A 21815-nucleotide genomic window follows, 5' to 3' on the forward strand; every position below is an offset into this window, starting at 1 on the left:
TTGTGGTTTGGATGTTTGACTCCTCCAAATCTCATGTTCCAATCAGTGTTGGGGGTGGGACCTGATAGGGGTGTTTGGGACCTCTGGGAGGATCCTTCATTAATGCCTTGGTGCCATCCTCCAGGCAGGGAGGGAATGGCTCACTCTCAGTTCCCCTGAAAACTGGTTGATGAAAAGAAGCTGGCACCTCCTCTCCTCTCTCTCGTTTCCGTCTCACCATGCGATCTGTGCAAGCCAGCTTCTTCTCGCCTTCCACCATGAGTGGAAGCTTCCAGAGACCTCACCAGACGCATATGCTGGCACCACGCTTCTTGTACAGCTTGAAGAACCAGGAGCCAAATAAACCTCTTTTCTTTTTTTTTTTTTGAGTTGGAGTCTCACTCTGTCACCCAGGCTAGAGTGCAGTGGCATACTCATGGCTACTACCTGCTGGGCTCCTGTGATGCTTCCGTCTCAGCCTTCCAAATGGCCAGAACTATAGACTCATGCTACCGTGCCCGGCTAATATTTTATTTCTCACTGAGTTGCTCTGGCTGGTCTCAAGCCCACAGGCTCAGGCAATCCACTCATCTCGGCCTCCCAAAGTGCTGGGATTACAGGCTGAGCCACCGAGCCTGGCCTAAACCTCTCTTTTTTTAAATAAATTACCCAACCTTGGGTATTCCTTCATAGCAATGCATAATGGGCTAATACATACCCAGTTTTATGGACTGAATATTTGTGTCTTCCCCAAATTCATATGTTGAAGCCCTAGCCCATGACATTATGGGGCCTTTGGGAGGCAGCAAGGGTTAGATGAGGTCATGAGGGTGAGGCCCTTATAAAGAGAGACATCAGAGTGCTCTCTCTCTTTCTCTCTGTCTCTGTTTGTCTCTCTCTGTCTCTCTGTTTCTCTGTCTGTCTCTGTTTCTCTTTCTGTCTCTGTCTTTCAGTTTCTGTCTCTCTCTGTCTCTCTCTCTCTGTCTCACTCCCTTTCTATCTTTGCCTCTCTTTCTCTCTCTCTCCTCCCTGCACATACACTGAGGAAAGACCATATCCTTATATGGACTATCCATATAAAGCAAGAAGAGAGCTATCTGCAAGCCAGGAAGAGAGCCCTCACCAAAACCTGACCATACTGGCACCCTGATCTAGACTTCCAGCCTCCAGACTGTAAGAAAATAAATTTCTGTTGTTTAAGTCCCCCTGCCTATGGTATTTTGTCACAGCAGCCTGAGTAGACTGAGTCACCCGTGGTAGCACACATACATGTGAGAGAGCAGAGGACACTGAATTCAGGGTCACAGTGTAACTTTCAGTGTAGACCCTCACCTTGCTGAGCCTCAGTTTCCTCTTCTACTCAAGGGGACTTCACACTCCCTTCCCTGCTTGCTTCAAAGAGCTGTCAGAGCAGTGAAACAGGACAAAGGCTAGGAAAGTCCTCTGCAGACTGTAAAATTTGCTCCAGTTGTGACAGACAGCGAGGGTAGTATTGTTGTCCTACCCAGGCCTATTCTGACCGGGAGAAAGGGGCACTGGAGGCAGCCTCTTGTATGTCTTCCACCAGCCTCCAGCATGGTGAGGAGGTGGGCAGGAGGAGTGGGAATACTCCTTGCTGTCTCCTCCTTCACCCTTGCCAAAGCCAAGGGGGACAAGGAAGGGGCTCTGGGGCAGCAGCTCTGCTTCCCTCCAGCCAGCACCCCCTAACCCACACAGTCATGGCTGTCCAAAGAGTGAGATGTCAGTCTTCTCTTTCTGAAGGGCTGTGAGGGACAAGAGCTGGAAAGACTAGAGGACCCAGGTGAGTGCGGTGGCTCATGCCTGTAATCCCAGCATTTTGAAAGGCTGAGGTGGAAAGATTGCTTGAGCCCAAAAGTTTGTAATCAGCCTGGGGAACACAGCAAGACCTAGTCTCAATAAAAAATACAAAAATTATCTGGACATGGTAGTGCTTGCCTGTCGTATCAGGCTGTCTAAAAAGAAAGAAGGAAAGAAAGACCAGACCAGGCATGGTGGCTTACATCCGTAATCCCAGCACTTTGGGAGGCAGAGGTGGGAGAAGACCTTGAACCCAGGAGTTTGAGACCAGCCTGGGTAATATAGTGATAGCAATGTGTTTGTCTCTACACACACACACACACACACACACACACACACACACACACACAGGTAGGTCAGAGGACCAACAAGATCCCCCACCCAGAGGGAGCAGGTTGAAACAAACTAGGGGCATTGGGTTCTGCTCTGGTTCTTCCCTCTCACCCTGGCAGTGCCCAGGAACCAGGAGTCCCTCTGGATGTAGGGCTAGAGGGCCATGGAACCAGTGGGCTCAGGTGAGTAGGGGAGCCTTGGTTTGTCTTGTGTGTACTGAACTTGTGGAATTGAAGGGGTCAGACAAATCCTGACTGTGGCAAAAAGGAGTCTGTGACTGGGGTGAGCTTAGGGTCTGTCTCTAGAGTCGTAGTGGAAGGCATTCTGAGTCCCCTCTTCACACTCTGTGCCATAAGAGGGAGAGAAACGGGGAAGGCCCCAGCATCTCTGCCTTCTCAGTGGGCATGCTAGGTGCTGGTGCTCCGATGGGCACCATGCACCCTGTCCAGCTCTAGAAACCTTCACCCTCGGAGACTGAGCTTTAGTAAGGAGACAGGGACCGACAAGCCCCTCTTCCTTCCTCCTCCGTGTCTGTGGAGAACACAGGTCTCTGGAGTCACCCTGACATAGTTTAGATCTAACTCCACCACGCCTGGCCACGCCCCTTCAGCCTCCTAAGGTTCAAGCTTCTTGTCTGGGACTGGAGGATAGCCATACCATCTGCATTATATGGTGGCTATGGAAATTAAATATGGCAGTACATGTAAGATTCTTAGCAAGCTGCCCAGCATGTGACAATCTGGATTGCCATGACCTGGGGCTCTCCTCTTTACCTGGGGTTCCCTCTCATTTTATGCTGTACCTTAGTCAAACCTCCCCTGACTAATTTCCAACAATGGTAAGTGCCATAGATAAAGAAGGTAGAGAGGATCAACTGAGTGACCAGAGGGCTGGCTGTTGTGGATAGAACGGCCGGGGGTGGACTCTTTGAAGAGGTAACATGGGAACTGAGCCACAAATGATGAAAAAGAGTTGGCAATACAAAAATTGGCAGAGACTGAAAGGGTGGAGCTGTAGGAGGGCACTTCAGGTGCAGGAAATAGCAAATGGAAGAGCCCTGAGAGGGAAGCAAGCTCAGTGTCTTCAAGGTGTTGGGAGAAGTCCGGTGGGTCTGGGGCGTCATGAGTAAGGAGGAGGGCGATAAGTATGTTGTCAGGATCAAGTGCTTCCAGGACCCAGGACAGAGCCAGAGGAGAAAAGCAAGACATGTTCTTGCATGAGGGATTGAGGGAATGGCCCCTGGAGCTGGGGTCCTGGAAATGGCCTTTCCCCAGCACTCTTGACTCCCTCAGCTGTGGCCGAAAGACCAGCTGGGTTGGGAACTCTGCTCTGGCTAACATTCGTTTCAACTAAATCCTACTTTGTGAAGGATAAGAGGTTCAATAAAGGTCAAGGAGCTCTCCCAGGGATAGAGAGAAAGAATGTGAGAAAATTAAGAGACATGGAGGGTAGGAAGGGTGTACTAGTAAGTACTGATATGTGTCTGTCATGAGTATCTGAAGATGTGAATAGCAGGGAGAAAAGATCTCAAGAAACAATGACTTAAATTTCTCCAGAATTAAAGAAACATATAGGCCAGGTGCAGTGGCTCAGCCTGTAACCCCAGCACTTTGGGAAGCTGAGGCGAGAGGATTGTCTGAGCCCAGGGGTTCGAGACCAACCTAAGCAACTTGGTGAGACCTCATCTCTACAATAAATCACAAAAACTAGCTGGGCATGGTGGTATGCATCTGTAGTTCCAGTTATTTGGAAGGCTGAGGTGGAAGGATCTCCTGAGCCCAGCAGGTCGAGGCTGCAGTGGCCATGAGTGTGCCACTGCACTCCAGGCTGGGTGACAGAGTAAGACTTCAACTCAAAAAGAAAGAAAGAAAGAAACATAAGCAACGTAAAAGCCCTCGGACAGAAAGGGCTAAAAGAGTGCTGAATGAGAAAGAAAAGAAAAGAAAAACCTGGCACTTAGACACATTAGAATAAAATTAAAAAAAAACTTTTTTGAGTCGGGGTCTCATTCTGTCATGCAGGCTGGAGTGTGCAGTGGTGCCATAACAGCTGACCAGCATCCTCAACTTCCTGGGCTCAGGTGATACTCCTGCTTCTGCTTCCTGAGTAGCTGGGACCACAGGCGCACACCATTATGCCTGGCTAATTTTTTGATTTTTTTTTTTTTTGTAGAGATGAAGTCTCACTATGTCGCCCAGGTTGGTCTTGAATTCCTAAGCTCAAGTAATCCTCCTGCTTTGGCCTCCCAAAGCGCCGAGATTGCATGTGTGAGTCACTGTGCCTGGCCTAAAAATTGTTTTAAATAGATTTTATTTTGTAGAGTAATTTTAGGTTCAAAAGTGAGCAAAAAGTTGAGAGCTCCCATATAGGCCCTGCTGCCTCAGCTGGCCCCACTATTGACATTCCTTGCCAGAGTGGCACGTGTGTCACAATGGATAATCCTAACCTGAGACAACTGTCACTCCAAGTCCATATCTCACATTCAGTTTCACTCTTGTACCTTCTGTGGGCCTGGACAGATGTAGAACAACATATATCCACCTCTGTAGTGTCACATGGAATAAGTTTCTCCTCCTTTCTTAACCCCTGGCACCCACCGATCTTTCTTGTCTCCATAGTTTTGCCTTCTCAAGAATGCCTTATAGCTGGAATCTTATGTATGTATCCTTTCCAGATTGGCTTCTTTCACTTGGCAATATGCATGTAAGTTTCTTCCATGTCTTTCCATGGCTCATTTCTTTTTAGCACTGAATAATATTCCTTGTCAGCATGTACCACAGTTTGTTTATGCACTCACCTGCTGATGGACATCTTGGTTGCTTCTATGTTTTGACAGTTGTGAATGAAGCTGCAGTAAACGTCTGTGTGCTGGTTTTTGTGTGGACATACGTTTTCAACACCTTTGGGTAAATACCGAGGAGTAAGATTACTGGATTGCATGATAAGAGTGTGTTTAATTAGTAAGAAACTGTTGAACCATCTTCCAAGGTGACCGTACTATTTTCCATTCCCACCAGCAAGGAGTGAGAGTTCTTGTCATCAGCGTTTGGTGGTTTCAGTGTTTTGGATTTGGGCCATTCTAATACGTATGTCATGATAGCTTATCATTGTTTTACTTTGCAACTTCCTTGTGACATAGGATCTTAGGCATCTTTTAATATGCTTATTTGCCATCTGTGTCTCCCTCCCTCCCTGTCTCTCTCTCTCTCTCTCTCTCTCTCTCTCTCTCTCTTTCTTTTTGGAGGCTCACTCTGTTGCCCAGGCTGGATCACGGTCACTGCAACCTTGACCTGCTGGACTCAGGCCATCTTTCTGCCTCAGCCTTCCATGTAACTGCAACTACAGGCCACCAGCTAAGTTTTTTTCTTTATTGTAGAGACAAAGTCTTGCCAAGTTGCCCAGGCTGGTCTCAGCCCCCTGGGCTCAGGCAATCCTCTTGGTTTGGCCTCCCAAAATGCTGGGATTATAGGTGTAAGACACCATGCCTGATCTGTGTATTTTTCCTATAGATGTTTTGACCATTTAAAAAATTGGGTTGTTCATTTTCTTATTTTTTAAATTATTGTGTTATTAGAATTCTTTGTATGTTTTGGATAATGGTCCTTTATCAGATGTGTCTTTTGCAAATATTTTCTCCCAGTCAGTGCCTTGTCTTATTCTCTTGAGACTCTCTTGAGAGTCTCTTGAGGCTGAAGTACAGTGGAGCGCTCATGGCTCACTGAAGCCTTGAACTCTTGGGCTCAAGTAATCCTCCAACCTCAATCTCCTGAGTAACTGGGACTACAGGTATATACCACCATGCCTGGCTATTTTTAAAAAACTTCTTGTGGAGATGGGGTTTCACTGTGTTGCCCAGGCTGGTCTCCAACTCCTGACTTAAAGCAATCCTCCTGTCTCAACCTTCCAAAATGCTGGGCTTACAGATGTGAGCCACCATGTCCAGCTACAGAACAGAAGTTTTTAATTTTAAAGCAGTCCAGCTTATCATTTTTTTTCAGTTATAGAATGTACATTTGGTGCTGTATCTAAAAATCTTTACCAAACCCAAGTTTATCTCAATTTTCTTCTATGTTGTCTTCTAGGAGTCTTATAGTTTTGTGTTTTACATTAGGCCTATGATCCATTTTGAGCTAATTTTTTTTTTTTTTGAGTTGGAGTCTCACTCGGTCTCCCAGACTGGAGTGCAGTGGCCGCTCCCGGCCACCACAGCCTCACCTGCTGGGCTCCGGCGATCCTTCCGCCTCAGCCTTCCGAGTAGCCGGAATTACAGGCATGCGCTACCACGCCTGGCTGATTTTTTGATTTATTGTAGAGATGAGGTCTCGTTGCCCTGGAGGGTCTCGAACCCGTAGGCTCAGGCAATCTACTCACCTCAGCCTCCCAAAGGTGCAGGATTACAGGCTGAGCCACCGAGCCCGGCTAGCTAATTTTTGTGAGGGGCATAAAGTCTGTGCCTAGATTCATGTTTTTGCATGTGGGTGTCTGGTTGTTCCAGCACCATTTGTTGAAAAAACCAATCTTCTCTATTGTATTGCCTTTGCTCTTTTGTCAAAGATCAGTTAACTATATTTGTGTGCATCTATTTCTGGCTCTCTATTCTGTTTCATTGATCTGTTTGTCCATTCTTTCACAATTACCACACTGCTTTAATTACTGCAACTTCATAATGAGTCTTGAAGTTGGTTAGTGTCAGCTCTCTGACTTTGTTTTTCTCCTTCAATATTGTTGTGTAGGCTATTCTGGGTCTTTTGCATCTCCATTTAAACTTTAGAATTAAGTTGTCAGTATCCACAAAGTAATATATTTGGATATTAACTGGAATTGCATTGAATCTATAGATCAGGTTGGCAAGAACTGAAAACTTGGCAATACTGTCTTCCTATTCATGAACACAAAATGTTTCTCCATTTATTTAGTCCTCTGATTTCTTTCACCAGAACTTTTAGTTTTCCTCATGTAGTTCTTATAAACATAAGATTTATGCCCAAGTATTTCTCTTTTTTGAATGCTAATGTAAATGATATTATATTTTTAGTTTCAAATTCTACTTGTCTGTTGCTGGTATTAGAGTGAAATTTAAGAGCATCAGAAACAAAGAGAGGGGCTGTGGTGGTTCACACCTATAATCCCAGCACTCTGGGAGGCCGAAGTGAGAGGATTGCCCGAGCCCATGTATTTGAGACCAGCTTGGACAACTTGGCAAGACCTCATCTCTACAATAAATTAAAATTTAACCGGGTGTGATGGCACATGCCTATAGTTCCAGCTACTTGGAAGGCTGAGGTGGAAGAATCGCCTGAGCCCAGCAGGTCAAGGCTGTGGTGGCCATGAGTATGCCACTGCACTCCAGCCTGGGCAACAGAGTGAGACTCCAACTCAAAAAAAAAAAAAAAAAAAAAGACTGAGGCAGAAGGATCTCCTAAGCACAGCGGGCCGAGGCTGCAGTGGCCTTGAGTGTGCCACTGCACTGTAGCCTGGGCTGCAGAGTGAGATTCTGACTCAAAAAAAATTACCTACAAATAAGGAGAATTAAAGTGTCACTGGAATGACAATCAAGTGATATCTAGAAACTGTAGAGGAAAAAAAAACTTTGGACCTATATTTTACATACAGTTAAATATAAATTTAAATGTAAGGGCAGGCCAGGTATGATGCTCACATCTGTAATCCCAGCACTTTTAGAGGCTGAGGCAGGAGGATTGCTTGAGGCCAGGAGTTCAAGATTAGCTGGAGCAAAACAGCAAGACCCCATCTCTACAAACACATTAACAAAATTAGCCAGGTGTGGTGGTGTATGCCTGTAGTCCCAGCTACACAGGGGAGAAGGATTACCTGAGCCCAGGAGTTTGAGGCTGCAGTGAACTGTGGTCACCCCGCTGTACTCCAACCTGGGCTACAGAGCAAGGCCCTGCCTCTAAAAAACGAAGATAAAAATGAAATAAGTGAGAGCAAAATAAAGTTATTCTAGCTTAAAGGGCTATATGCAAAATGTATTCTAGCAATAAGAGTTAACCTGAGAGGCAGATGTAAGAAAAATAAAATTGGAAAACAATTTATTAAACTTTATTGTTGGCTGGATAAATGATGACTATAGATCACAATCTGAAACTAAGATCCAGGTAGTGTTAACATATTATCAAGAGAGACAGGCGGGAGACAGAGACAGAAAGAATAGTCAAATAGGTCATATGTCTTAAAAATAGACACATACTATTTAGTAGCCATTAAACTAAAAAGAAAATCTTAAGGGAAATTATGAAATTTATAAATTTAGAAATTATGGATTACTTAGCATTGAATGTCCAAAAAAGTTCCAGTGTCCACGTTGATGTAACAACTCAGACTCCAATTTCAGCCACAGCATAGCAAGAAGAAAATATATAGCTTTAAATACATCTATTAGAAAACAAAAAAGACTGAAGACAAACGAACTGTTATTCAAGTCCAGAGAAGAAGAAAAGCAGTAGAGAACACCTAAATAAACAAGAAAAAGAGAAATAATGAGGATAGGAGCCAAAAAATCAGAGAAACAGAGAGTACCAAGAACCGCAAAAGCAACATAAATGAGTAATACAGCTAAGTTTCTTTGAGAAAACTCATAAAACAAATTTCTTTTAAAAGACTGATACGGTTGGGTACAGTGGCTCATGTCTGTAACCCCAGCACTTTGGGGAGACTTGAGGTGGGAGGATGGCTTGAACCCAGGAGTTTGAGATCAGCCTGGAATCAACATAGTGAGACCGCGTCTCTAATAATACAAAAATTTTTAAAAAGACTGATAAAAGAAATATCAAGAAAACAAGGCAAATAATTTCAAGTAACCAAACTACTGAATTAAACAGGAGATAGAAGTAAGATTTAAGCATACAAAAATATTAGAACAATAATAAACATATACAACTGAAAATCTAGATAAAATGCACACATTTCTGGAAAATATATAATGCTGAAATTGACACATGATAAATCAAAAACTAATAGTTAAATAGTAGACAAATGTAAATAATAATTATGAGAATCTTCCTGCCGCCCTGAGAATCCAAAGACTCAGGCTATTTTATAGGTATTTATAGGTAAGCTCTACCCAAATTTTAAGAAACAGCTAATTGATCCATTACGCATAGTGTTTTGTATACCAATTATACCTCAATAAAGCTGGAGGCAAAAAGAAAGAAAAACAGTTAATTGGTATCTAACACAAATTCTTCCAAAAATGGAAAAGAACTGGGCATGGTGGCTCATGCCTATAACCCCAGAACTTTGGGAGGTGGAGGTGAGAGGATTGCCAGAGTTCAGGGGTTCAAAAACAGCCTGGTCAACTTGGTGAGACCTCGTCTCTACAATAAATTAAAAAATTAGCCAGGCGAGGTGGCATGTACCTGTGGTTCCAGTTACTTAGAAACTTGAGGCGGAAGGATCGCCTGAGTCCAGCAGCTTGAGGCTGTGATGGCCATGAGTGTGCCACTGCACTCCAGCCTGCACAATAGAGTGAGACTCTTACAAAAAAAAGAAAGAAAGAAAGAAAGAAAAAAAAAAAATGTGAAAGCTGCCCAGGTCATTTTATAACTTGGTATAACTTGTGTAATCTTGATAGCAAAAAAGAAAAAGACATAATACAAAAAGTAAATGTTTAAGCCACTTTGATTTACAAATATACAACAAAAAATCTCCAGTAGAATATCCACTGAATCTAATACTGTATTAAAAATCAACTGGGAGTGGTTGCTTATGCCCATAACCCCAGCATTTTGGGAAGCTGAGATGGGAAGACTGCTTGAGCCTAGAAGTCCAAGACCAGCCTGGGCAACGTGGTGAGACCTCATCTCCAAAAGAAATATTGAAAAATTATCTGGGCACGGTGGCACACACCTAAAGTCCCAGCTATTCAAGAGGCTGAGACAGGAGAATCACCTGATCCCAAAAGATCGAGGCTGTGGTGAGCCACGATCGTGCCACTGCACTCCAGCCTGGGTGACAGAGTGGGACTCCAATTCAGAAGAAGAAACAGGAGGAGGAGGAGGTGGGAGGAGATAGAGGAGGAGGAGGAGGAGGAGGAGGAGGAGAATAAGAAGGAGAAGAAGAAAAAACTCTCGCTTTATTCTTATTAAGGTCAGGAACAAGAAAATAATGTCCACGATCACTGCCTTACTGGTCAATGGAATACTGAAGGAGCTGACCAGTGCAAGGAGATAGAAAAGAGAACAGAAAATATAATACTGGAAAGAAAGACATAAAATAGTCACTATTTACAGATGATATGATAATTTAATAAGAAACCCAAAGATGTCAACAGATAAACTTCTTAGACTACAAGAATTTAGTAAGGTTGCTAGAGTCTAGATCATCAAGGAAATTGAATGCAGAAAACATTAACATCATTGATAATATCTAGTAGAAGTCTGTGCAAGGTTTGCATAGAGTTTGAGGAATCCTCTTTAAGAAGAATAAAAGTACAGATTCAAAATTAAGTGCAAAATAAATGCTTATTTAGAACAAGAAATTAGCCGGGTGAGTGGATCATACCTTTGGTGGATCCAGCACTTTGTGGGAGGCGAAGGTCAGAGGATTGCCTGAGCCCGGAGGTTCAAGACCAGCTTGGGCAACTTGGCGAGACCTCATCTCTACAATTAAAAAAAAAAAAAAAAAAAGCCGGGCATGATGGCACATGCTTGTAGTTCCAGTTACTTGAAAGACTGAAGTTGAAGGATCCACCTGAGTCCAGCAGGTTTAGGCTGCAGTGGTCGTGAGCGTGCCACTGCACTCCAGCTTGGGCAACAGAGTGAGACTCCTACTCAAAGAATGAGAAATCATTTCTGAGGCATGGTGACTCATACCTGCAATCCCAGCCCTTTGAAAGACCAAAATAGGAGGATCACTTAAGGCCAGAGCAACATAGCAAGACTATCTTTACAAAAATAAAAGAATTAGAAATCACAACTAATTACAATTTTTAAAAACTGAAAGTGTAGCAAATATTACAAATTGAAAAGAAGACTATTACAAACAGAAAAGAAATTTTTAAAAAATTAACTGCTTGACTTACCTCAATCTTTGTATGTTTATATACAGATGTCTAATTTTATTTACAGATGTCAGGATAGTGAGTAGAATGAGTTTCAGAATTCCTGAAAGTAATTCAGACACCAAAATGGCTAGCAAGGACTTAACTATATGTTAATGTGATGGAATATATACCATCAACCCCAGGTTAGATGTATCCTAGCTCCAGTTCCTGTGAGCTGGAGCTCTGAAGTACCTGTGATCACTCCAGCGCTGTTGACATCCGGGAGGTGTGAAGGAGAGGAACTTGGGATGGAAAGAAACAGCAGTCTTTCCCAATTGTGGTTAAAATACTCTACTTTTACACTTATATGGTAATATGGACACATTTCAAGGCCTCTCCCCCACTGGAAAGGCAAGTAACCCTGCCTCTGATATTGGTACTGAAAGTCAGTGGGTGCTATGGCTCATGAATGTAATTCTAGCATTTTGGGAGGCCGAGGTGGAAGGATTGCTTGAGCTCAGGAGTTCGAGACCAGCCTGGGCAACAAAGTAAGACTTTGTCTCTACAAAAAAAAAAATTGACCAAGTGTGGTGGCACGAGCCTGTAGCCCCAGCTACTCAGGTGACTGAGGCTGGAGAATCCCCCAAGCACAGGAGGTTGAGCCTGCAGTGAGCCATGATCGTGCCACTGCACTCCAGCCTGGGCACCATAGTGAAACTCTGACTTAAAAAAAAAAAGTACCGAAAACCACATATTTGTCCTTCTTTATGGCCGCATAATATTCCATTCTGTATATGTACCACATTTTCTTTATCCAGTCCAGCTTCGATGGGCAACATGGTTGGTTCCATGTTTTTGCTATTGTGAATATAGCTGCAACAAACATGCATTTGCAGGTATCTTTTGTGTAGAATGATCTGAGTTCCTGGAGTCTATCACAGAAACAAAGAACAGAGTACCATATGTTCTCACTCATAAGCGGACCTTGAACAATTATAATACTATAAGAAAGTGTTTGGCAGTAATGGGAAACTGTCAGGGGAGGGGGGGTAGGATTGGCAGTTGAGGGAAACTGCTAGGGGAGGGAGGGATATACCTCAACAAGGGGACCTGCATAATCAGTGTTTGTATACCTAACCCTGAATTGTACCCCACATCTCTATAATTAAAAAAAATTTAAAAATTTAAAAAAATGAAAACCACAAAGGTCCTAAGAATTAACATAACAAAGAAGGCCCAAGAGCATAAAGGAATAAGAAAAAGTAAACTTTACGAAAGGCCATTAAATGAAGAACCTAAATAAATAGAAATTCTATATCCATGTTTGGGATGACTTAACCTCGGAAAGATGCCTATTAGCTTCAAATCAATTTCTACATTTAATTAAATTCCTGCAGGAATTTGAGGGAATTAGGTAACTTGATTATAAAATTTATATAGAAGAACTGAAATCCACAAACAGCGAATCCAATTTTAAAGGAAGAACAAAGAGACAGCACTTGTTCTGCTGATAATCAAACTGATTACAAGGTCATAATAACAAACGCAGTGTGTTATTGGCATAGAGACAGATGATGAGGCCAACGGAACAGAGTAAGAGGCTAGAAGCAGATGCAGACATACACAAGTAAACAAACCTAAAAACAAATCTAAATAAACAAAACTACAGGGGAACTCAGCGAGGGAATGATGAGTTATTTAGTAAAGGATATCAGGAAAAGTGGTTCACTGTTTTGGAAATAAGGTAAATTGGATTCCAACTCAACACTATATTTGTTAAAAAAAAAAAAAAAAAAAAAAAGCCAAGTGGAGACAGACCTGTGAAAAGTAAAACGATAAGCACAACTAAAAGAAAATATATTAAAATCAAGTCCGGTGCGGTGACTCATGCCTGTAATCCCAGCACTTTGGGAGACGGAGGTAAGAGGATTGCCTGAGCTCAGGGGTTTGAGACCAGTCTAAGCAACATGGCAAGACCTTGTCTCTACAAAACATTTAAAAAATTAGCTGGGTGTGGTGACATGTTCCTGTGGTTCCAGCAACTTGGAAGGCTGAAGTGGAAGGATTTCCTGAGCACAGCAGGCTGAGGCTGCAATGGCCATGAGTGTGCCACTGCACTCCAACCAGGGCAGCAGAGTGAGATGCCTAATCAAAAAACGCAAGAAAGAAAAAAAGAAAGAAAAAATATTAAAAATAAATCTGAACCTCAAAGTGAGTGTTTCTTTGAAAAGTTTTTAAAAAATACACTGACTATAATGCACAAAATAAATGGATTTGACCAAACCAACATTAGAGATTTCTGTTACAAAATAAACAAAACAAAAGACAAGCAGCAACCAGTATAAACAAAGTTAACAGAGGAGTGACAGAGTGGAAGTAGTTATTCTAAAGTCTAAAACTGACAAAGGTTTAATAACTAGCACATATAAAGAATTGCAGCCAGGCTCGGTGGCTCAGCCTGTAATCCCGTGCCTTTGGGAGGCTGAGGTGAGTGGATTGCCTGAGCCCGCGGGTTCGAGACCTGCCTGGGCAACTTGGGGAGACCTCATCTCTACAATAAATCAAAAAATGAGCCGGGCGTGGTAGCACACGTCTGTAATTCCGGCTACTCGGAAGGCTGAGGCGGAAGGATCGCCAGAGCCCAGCAGGTCGAGGCTGCGGTGGCCAGGAGCGGCCACTGCACTCCAGTCTGGGCGACAGAGTGAGACTCCAACTCAAAAAAAAAAAAAAAAAAAAAAGAATTGCAAATCCATAAGAAAAGCACAAGAATGCAACAGAACAAAAAGGAAGAGGATTTAACTAGGCCATTTACACAAGTGGACACTTGAATCGCTAGCTACTAATTATAAAAAGAGTTGTTCAATCTCTTTAACACACATTAAAATTAAAAGGTACCCTTTCAACCCCTCAGATTGGCAAAAATTAGAAAATCTGAATTATATTAGGTCCTAATGAGGAGTGTGAAAAGGGGAAAAGGCCCAGTGACTGTTGGAAAATGTGAGCCAGGGCAGTCGGGTTGCAAATCATCTGCGTCAGGGATGTGTGCACCTTCCCCATCACTGGTACTTCCCATTGGCACACAACTTCTGAGAGATGCACAGAGGCTTCTGAGGGATATGTACAAAGATGAGACAGTCCCGCTGATCTGGACCTGTGCCAGTCTGGTGTCCTTCACTAGAGGGTGGATAGATAAAACACGATGTTCGTGTCTGATGGAATCCCATGTAGCAGTCAGAAGTAATGAACTGTGCCTTCACTGAGCAATTGGAAAGATCTTGCAAGCAACCCAGAAGGAAGAAATGTAAAAGACAGAATAGCATTGATAGCATGAAACCTTTTATGCAGATTTATTATTATTATTTATTTATTTTTATATATTTTTAGAGACAAGGTCTCTATCTGCCACCTAGGTTGGGGTGCAGTTGTGTGATCATGGCTCACAGCCGCCTCGAACTCCTGGGCTCAAGCTGTCTTTTTGCCTCAGTCTTCTGAGTAGCTACCACCAAGGCATGGGGCACCACACCTGGCTAATTTTATTTTTTTACTTTTTTGTAGAGACAGAGTCTTGCTCTGTTGCCCAGGCTGGTCTCGAACTCCTGGCCTCAAGTGATCCTCCCGCTTTGGCCTCCCAAAGTGCTAAGATTACAGACATGAGCCACCATGTCCAGCTTTGTATGTAAATTTCAAAAAAAAAAAAAAAAAAACCCACATACTACATTGTGTTTTAAAGCGTGCCCATATGTGTAAATACCTCAAATCACAAACATTAGAATGGAAGAATGTTTTGATCGCTCAAGTTTGACACAGGTGACATTTTGATGCAGTGGAGTAAAAATGTAGTAGGTTGGTTGCTTATTATCCAGAAATGTTTGCCTTCAAGATTCTTGCCTCTTCCCGTGCCCCTGGGGTGGGGTTGGGGCCGGGGTGAGGAGGCTGCTTTGTGTGTAACTTGGCAGTAAGAGCAAACTGCAGGTTTAATGGCTGCTTTAGAGGCCACATCAAGTGTCTTCATGTCAAAATGGTTTCATCAAGATGTCACTTACCGTCCCAGAAATAAGTTAAAAGCTCTGTTCCGGTAAGTCCTCTGGGCGGTGGAGGAGCTAATCCTATCTTCTCTGCAAGAGTCATTTGCCCTGTGAATCTCTGTGTTGCTGGAATGAGTCATTTTTAAGTGGGAATGGCAGTCTTTCCAGGAGGCCCATTTTGGGGGGCCAAAGCTCATGCTCTGGGATCCCGGGCCTCAAGGTCCAGCCTCATTAGCCCGGGAACCTCCCTCCTGGTCTCTCTTTTGTGATTCTGCTGTCTCACTGTACAATAAATAAGACCAAAAATTTTTTTGTGTGCTAAAGGATGACTTAATAAAACGGCAGAGATAAAACAGTAAAAACAGACAGCTATAGTAAAAAGACAGAAGGCTCAATTGGATGGGATCATAAAGGGCCAAGTGAGGTCTTTTGTCTAAATTTAAAATAACTAAAGCCATAAAGCAGGGAGCCCGAATTTCGATGTGCGAAGCTTCCAGAGGCTCCCATGGGGGAAGGCTACCAACCGCTACAGGACAGAGCTGGGAACAGAGAGCTCTCTTGCTCTGGGCCCTAGTTCCTGGGTCAGGTATCCAGGGACCTCACCTTATGGCACAGAACTGATGTAGAGTCTTTCCACTGGGTCTCCTGGGCTGGGAGCACAGTGCCCACCTCCTGAGGCACTCTCCTGGGCTTCTGCTGCTTCTGTGCCCCCAGCCTTTGCCCAGGTAGTTTCTGCCCAACTCTCTTCTGCCTCTCTCCTCACTGTTCCTGTCCACCCGTTAGGGTGGGGAGGGCTCACAGCATGTGGGCTCCTCTCCCACTTCTGTCACCTACTATCTGTGGGATCTGGGCAGGTGGTTAAGTCTCCATTTCCTTCTCTCTTGAAAGGGTAAGATTTCACAGGCATTCTTTGAATCCTGGGGCACTGTGGAAAGGTGGTGACTTTTAACTAACGGAGGCTTATCTCAGGACTCCCTCCCCCTTGAAGCCTTCCAGGAGTATTGCAGGGCTCTTCAATCTTCACCCAGACTCTGGAGCACTTAGAGAGTCCGCCTGTTTATACCTAAGATATCCTTTGCCTGGAAAAGTGTGGAGGTTATTAGTCAGGGCTTAAGAGATATAGATTGATTGAAAAGTCTTGGATTCTCTTTGTGTTCCTGCCTCTCCAGATTGTGAAAGGCAAACCTCTTCTCTCTCCCTTCCCGTCTCCCATTTATTCTATCAATTAGCAAATATTTGATAATCTATTATTTTCCAAGTCTTTTATTTAGACCTCAGAGGTACAAGATAGACACACTCCTGTCCTCACAAAGTCTACATTCTGGGTGGCAGAGAAGGGAGGAGTCAGTTAAATATTGGGGAGAAAAATAGACAAAAATAACAACACATTTTAAGAAGCGCAATGGACACAAAAAAAGAGACTGAGGCAGGAAACAATTGGGGGAAGGGATCTACTTAGGCAGGGCAGCCAGCCAGGCCTCTGCCGAGGGAGGGAGCATTAAGGTGAGATCTGTCAATGAGAAGAGCCAATGGGTGGCTGCTGGCAGGCAGTGTTGGAAAATGTGTCCCAGCAGATGGAATCACCTCTGTCTGTAGCAGCAAGCAGCCCACAGTATCAGACTAGAGAAAGGTGGCCGAGGGGACTGGAGCAAACAGTGGGGACAGGAGAGGCCGTAGAGAGGTGGGAGGTGAGATGGAGAGGGAGTCGGGAGACAAATCGGCAGGCAGGTCCTTGCAGACCGAGAAAAGAGTATGGATTTTCTTTTCAGGGCAACAGGAAGCCATGGAGGGGTTTCAAGCAAGGGAGTGATATGAATATTTTATTTTAAAAAGATCTAGCCGGGCTTGATGGCTCAGCATGTAATCCCATGCCTTTGGGAGGCTGAGGTGAGTGGATTGCCTGAGCCCACGGGTTCGAGACTCACCTGGGCAGCGAGACCTCATCTCTACAATAAATCAAAAAATCAGCCGGGCGTGGTAGCGCATGCCTGTAATTCCGGCTACTTGGAAGGTTGAGGCGGAAGGATCGCCGGAGCCCAGCGGGTCGAGGCTGCGGTGGCCGGGAGCGGCCACTGCATTCCAGTCTGGGTGACAGAGTGAGACTCTAACTCAAAAATAAATAAATTAAATAAATAAATAAATAAAAAGATCTTTGGCCAGATGCAGTGGCTCAGGTCTATAATACCAGCATTTTGGGAGGTCGAGGTGACAGGATTGCCTGAACCCAGGGGTTTGAGACCTGTCTGGGCAACATGGTGAGACCTCGTCTCTACAATAAATCAAAAAATTAGCCGGGCGTGGTAGTGTGTGCCTGTAGTTCCAGCTACTTGGAAGGCTGAGGTGGAAGGATCGCTGGTGCCCAGCAGGTCGACGCTGGGTTGGCTGTGAGCGTGCCACTGCACTCCAGCCTGGGCAACAGAGTGAGACTCCAACTAAAAAAAAAAAAATTAAAATAAAAAGATCTTTAGGAGAATTGAATAGGTTGTTAGATACCCCTTGAGGACGGAATTAGTCAGTTAGAATGTTGGACATTCCATAGGACAAATGACCTGTCTTTAGAAGGAGGGAGAGGGGTGCAGGGGCCACGGGTTGTTAACGATCTGGAAGACATCAACCACATGCAACAGACAGGACTTGTTTGGATCCAGATTTGAGCAAACCAACTGTAAACAGTCATTTCTGAGACCAGCCTGGACAACATAGTGAGATCTCATCTCTACAGAAAATTAAAAAAATAAGCTGGTTGTGGTGGCACTTATCTGTAGCCCCAGTTACTTGGGAGGTTGAGGTGGGAGGATTGCCTGAGCCCAGGAGGTCAAGGCTTTGGTGAGCCATGATTGTGTCACTGTACTCCAGAGTGGATGACAAAATGAAACCCAGATTCAGATAGGTAGATAGAGAGAGAGATAGATAGATAATGCATTTAAGTTTCCTATAGTGGGGTACATGGTACCCACTATACATAGCACCTGGCACCAGTCCCAGAGGGTAAGACTTTCTCTAAAGGCTGAGTGAGGAGTGTGAGCCTGGAAGATGACATGTGTGGGCACAATTTGAGGGCTGATGGGGGAGGAGTTGATAGGGAACCATCTGTGGACACCTTTTATTGCCCCTGGACATGGGCTCAACCTGCCCCAAGCCAGAGGCAACAGAGGGGACTGACCATGAACTGTGGGGTCAGACAGATCTGGGGCACCCCCCAAGTTGGCCAGTTGCTTTGCTCCCTCGGGTAGATGATTCCTACTGAGTTGTTATATTTGTTACACAGAATAGTGCATGTAAAGCCCCAAGCTCATTGCCGGATGATGGTTATCATTCAATTCCTGGTAGCCATCGGAGGCATGTCACAGACTGGGCTGGAGCACGGTATGACTGGATTCTGCAACCATCTTGTGGGGATTAGTGTCCAGGTCCTAGAAAGCTGATGACCAACTCATGTGGTAAAGTACATGTGTCATCATGCGTGTACACACGTCTCTGGCTAAATTCACACACATGCATACACACACACACACATGCCCCTTCTACGGTGGGGGGGTTGCAGGGCTCCTCGTGGCAGACTTGGGCAGACCTGGACCTTGGCCTCCAGGAAAGGCTGGGTATGGTCCTCCCCTGAAGACTCAGAGTGAAGGTGAAGGAGGGCAATGCTCAGAGAAGCCTAGGCTGTTTGGCCCATGGATAAGCCTGGGCACCTGGTGAGCTCACAGCTAGAAGTAAGGGCAGCACCAAGGAGTAAGCAAGAGGCTGTGGAGGCACTGTCACAGCCAGAGGGGAGCAGGCTGGGGCAAGAGGGAGCGCTTGGCAGGAGGGAGAACAAGGAAAAAGCCTCGCCCAATCTGCAGGTAGCATGAGAACTGGTTCTGTTTCCTGGGGCCTATTCACAGTCCATAAGTTGCTAACCTTGAGCTGCTGAGAGCTGGATTACCTCACAGGCCCCTTGCTGCCCCCACTGTTCCCTCCTGTCTCCACGTGGCTCCTGGTTCTTTCTTTGTGGTTGAACCAGAGAAATACAAGCTGGCCAGGCCTCCTGAGACATTTTCTCTCTGAAGAAGCTTGTGGAACTCAGGAATGAAGGGAGGGGAGGGTATGCAGAGAGAAGTTTGGGGTACCGAGCTGGTGCACCCCCAGTTCCCAGGAAGGGAAGCCAAGGAGTCTGGGCAGAGAGGACAAGTGCCCCCTCTACTCCCCCTCCTTCCCTTACCGCAGGCACGGGGACCGCAGGCTACTAATTCAATTCCATCTTCATCACTGGGAAGGAGCTTTTAATCAAATCCTACTTTGAGTGGTGAGAGAGAAGAGATCCATTCTGCTTTCACTTGCTCTATTCCAGAGAACCATTTGGGGAGCCGCTAATCCTGGCCACATCACATTAACACCAATACCCCCCTCACCCCCCCACCCCGACAGCTCCCACTCTCCAAATGTCAATATTTATTAACTCCAGAGCCCGGCACCAACTTCGAAGTGGCCTCCCCCCAGCACAGGCCTGGAGAGGACCCGCAAGGAGGGAGACCTGTGACCGTCGCCGCTGCACCTGCCCTGGGTTCTGCCCTGAGCCCTGGGGCAGACTGCGAGGAGGCTCAGAGCTAGCAAAGCCTCGCGCATCCCCTCCCACCCCAGGCAGAAACTTGGCCATGCTGTGTTGGGGGGGGGGACTTCTCTTGCTTCCAGAACTTGGGGAATTTCCTCTCCCTAGCCCTCATCCTAGGAAAGAATGTTTCCCCTTCTAACCCAGTCCCCTCCCTCCCCATCCTAGCCTGGGAAGGAAATAAAAATATTATACCCGAAGATATATTTATTTGACATATTTTGAGATGGCTGTCAGAGGGCCAGCAAACAGAAGTGGCCCTGAAAAGCTGTCTTTGGGGAGGGGGATTTGCATCTGTAGAGAATCTGTATTCCTACTGCCAGGTCCTTCCCTGTCCTCAAGATGATATACAAAGGCTGGCCACAGTAGCTCATTCCAGCACTTTGGGAGGCCAAGGCAGGAGGATTGTTTGAGCCCAGGAGTTCGAGACCTTGTCTCTACAAAAAAATAAGAAAAAAATCAGACGGGTGCAGCAGTTTACGCCTATAGTCCCAAGTATTTGGGAGGCTGAAGTGAGAGGATTACCTAAGCCTAGGAGGTCAACGCTGTGGTGAGTTGGGATTGTGCCACTGTACTCCAGCCTGGGCGACAGAATGAGACCCCAACTCAGAAAAAAAAGATGATGTATAAGTTTATGCACCCCACTGGGGGAGGGGTTCTTCATTTGAAGGCTCCCATGTCACATAAAACTATGATCAAATAAGTTTGTATGCCTTTTATCCAATTAATTTGCCTTTTGAGAGTTGATTTTGTAGTGAAACTTCCAAGGGTAAAGGGGAAGCTTATGCCGGGAGTGGTGGCTCACGCCTGTAATCCCAGCACTTTGGGAGGTGAAGGTGAAAGGATTACCTGAGCCCAGGGGTTTGAGACCATTCTGGGCAACTTGGAAAGACCTTATCTCTACAATAAATCAAAAAAGTAGCCGGGCATGGTGGTACACACATGTGGTTCCAGTTACTTGTAAGGCTGAGGCAGAAGGATCGCCTGAGCCCAGGAGGCTGAGGCTGCGGTGGCCATGAGCATGCCACTGCACTCCAGCCTGGGTGACAGAGTGAGGCTCCAATTTAAAAAAAGAGGGAAGTTTATGTTTCTGGGGATCCTACACCTGGAAAGGAGTCCAGCCACCCCAGGCCAACCAGAGCTTGGGGTTGAGACCCCTTTGACACAGACCAGGAGATTAGACACAGACAGAGAGCCTGCAGAGTTCCAGCTCTGGGCCTGGAAGTCAGATGAACCCTTCCTCTGCCCAGTCCGCCACCGGCTCCTCCTCCCTCAGGGTACCCCAAGAGCCTTTGGGGCCCAGGAGGGCTTCTGGGAATCCAGCGGCTTCCAACAGCTGAGCTCTTGAGCTGTCTGGGAAATCATCTCCCATCACTTCAGATTTTCCCTCTTGGGAGACCTTCCTCCACATGGGAGTGAATGTGAACACCCCAAAGATGGTCGCTGTGATCGGGAAGTCACAACCCAAAACAACCAGTTTTTCTTTGAAACTCCTTTCCTATCTGAAGCAAATTCAGGTACCTTTGACATTCTGCTCCACAATCCCTTCCTTTTCATTTTAAATTACTTATCAGTTAAACTACTCAAATTTCTTCTCAGAATCTCTGACTAAATTCACATTCCAAGATGCCAGGCCATGTTTACCATATGTCTTCCAGGGCTCACTAACTTTGAAAGATGAGTGAAGCAAGCCTTTGAATCATTTACACGTCTGCTCACCATCTTGCTGTGCTCACAGGTATGATCACTTTTTATCTGGAGAGTTCTTTATATGGGGGTTGTAACAATCTCCTAGGGCTGCTGTCAAAATGATCACAACCTGGGTGGCTTAATGCAACAGAAAGGAATTCTCTCACAATTCTAGAGGCCTGAAGTCTGAAATCAAAGTGTCAGAAGGGCTGTACTCCTTCCAAAGACTCTAGGGGTGTATCCATCCTTGCCTCCTCTAGCTTCTGGTGGCTCCAGGAGTCCCATGGCTTATGGCAGCACAATTCTAATCTCTGACTCTGTCTTCACATCACATTCTCCTCTGTGTCTGTGCGTCTTAAGTCTCTTTCTACTTTCTCTT

This window comes from Carlito syrichta, unplaced genomic scaffold, assembly GCF_000164805.1.
Source record: "Carlito syrichta isolate Samal-C Ts95f unplaced genomic scaffold, Tarsius_syrichta-2.0.1 Scaffold309899, whole genome shotgun sequence".
NCBI classification, from domain to species: domain Eukaryota; kingdom Metazoa; phylum Chordata; class Mammalia; order Primates; family Tarsiidae; genus Carlito; species Carlito syrichta.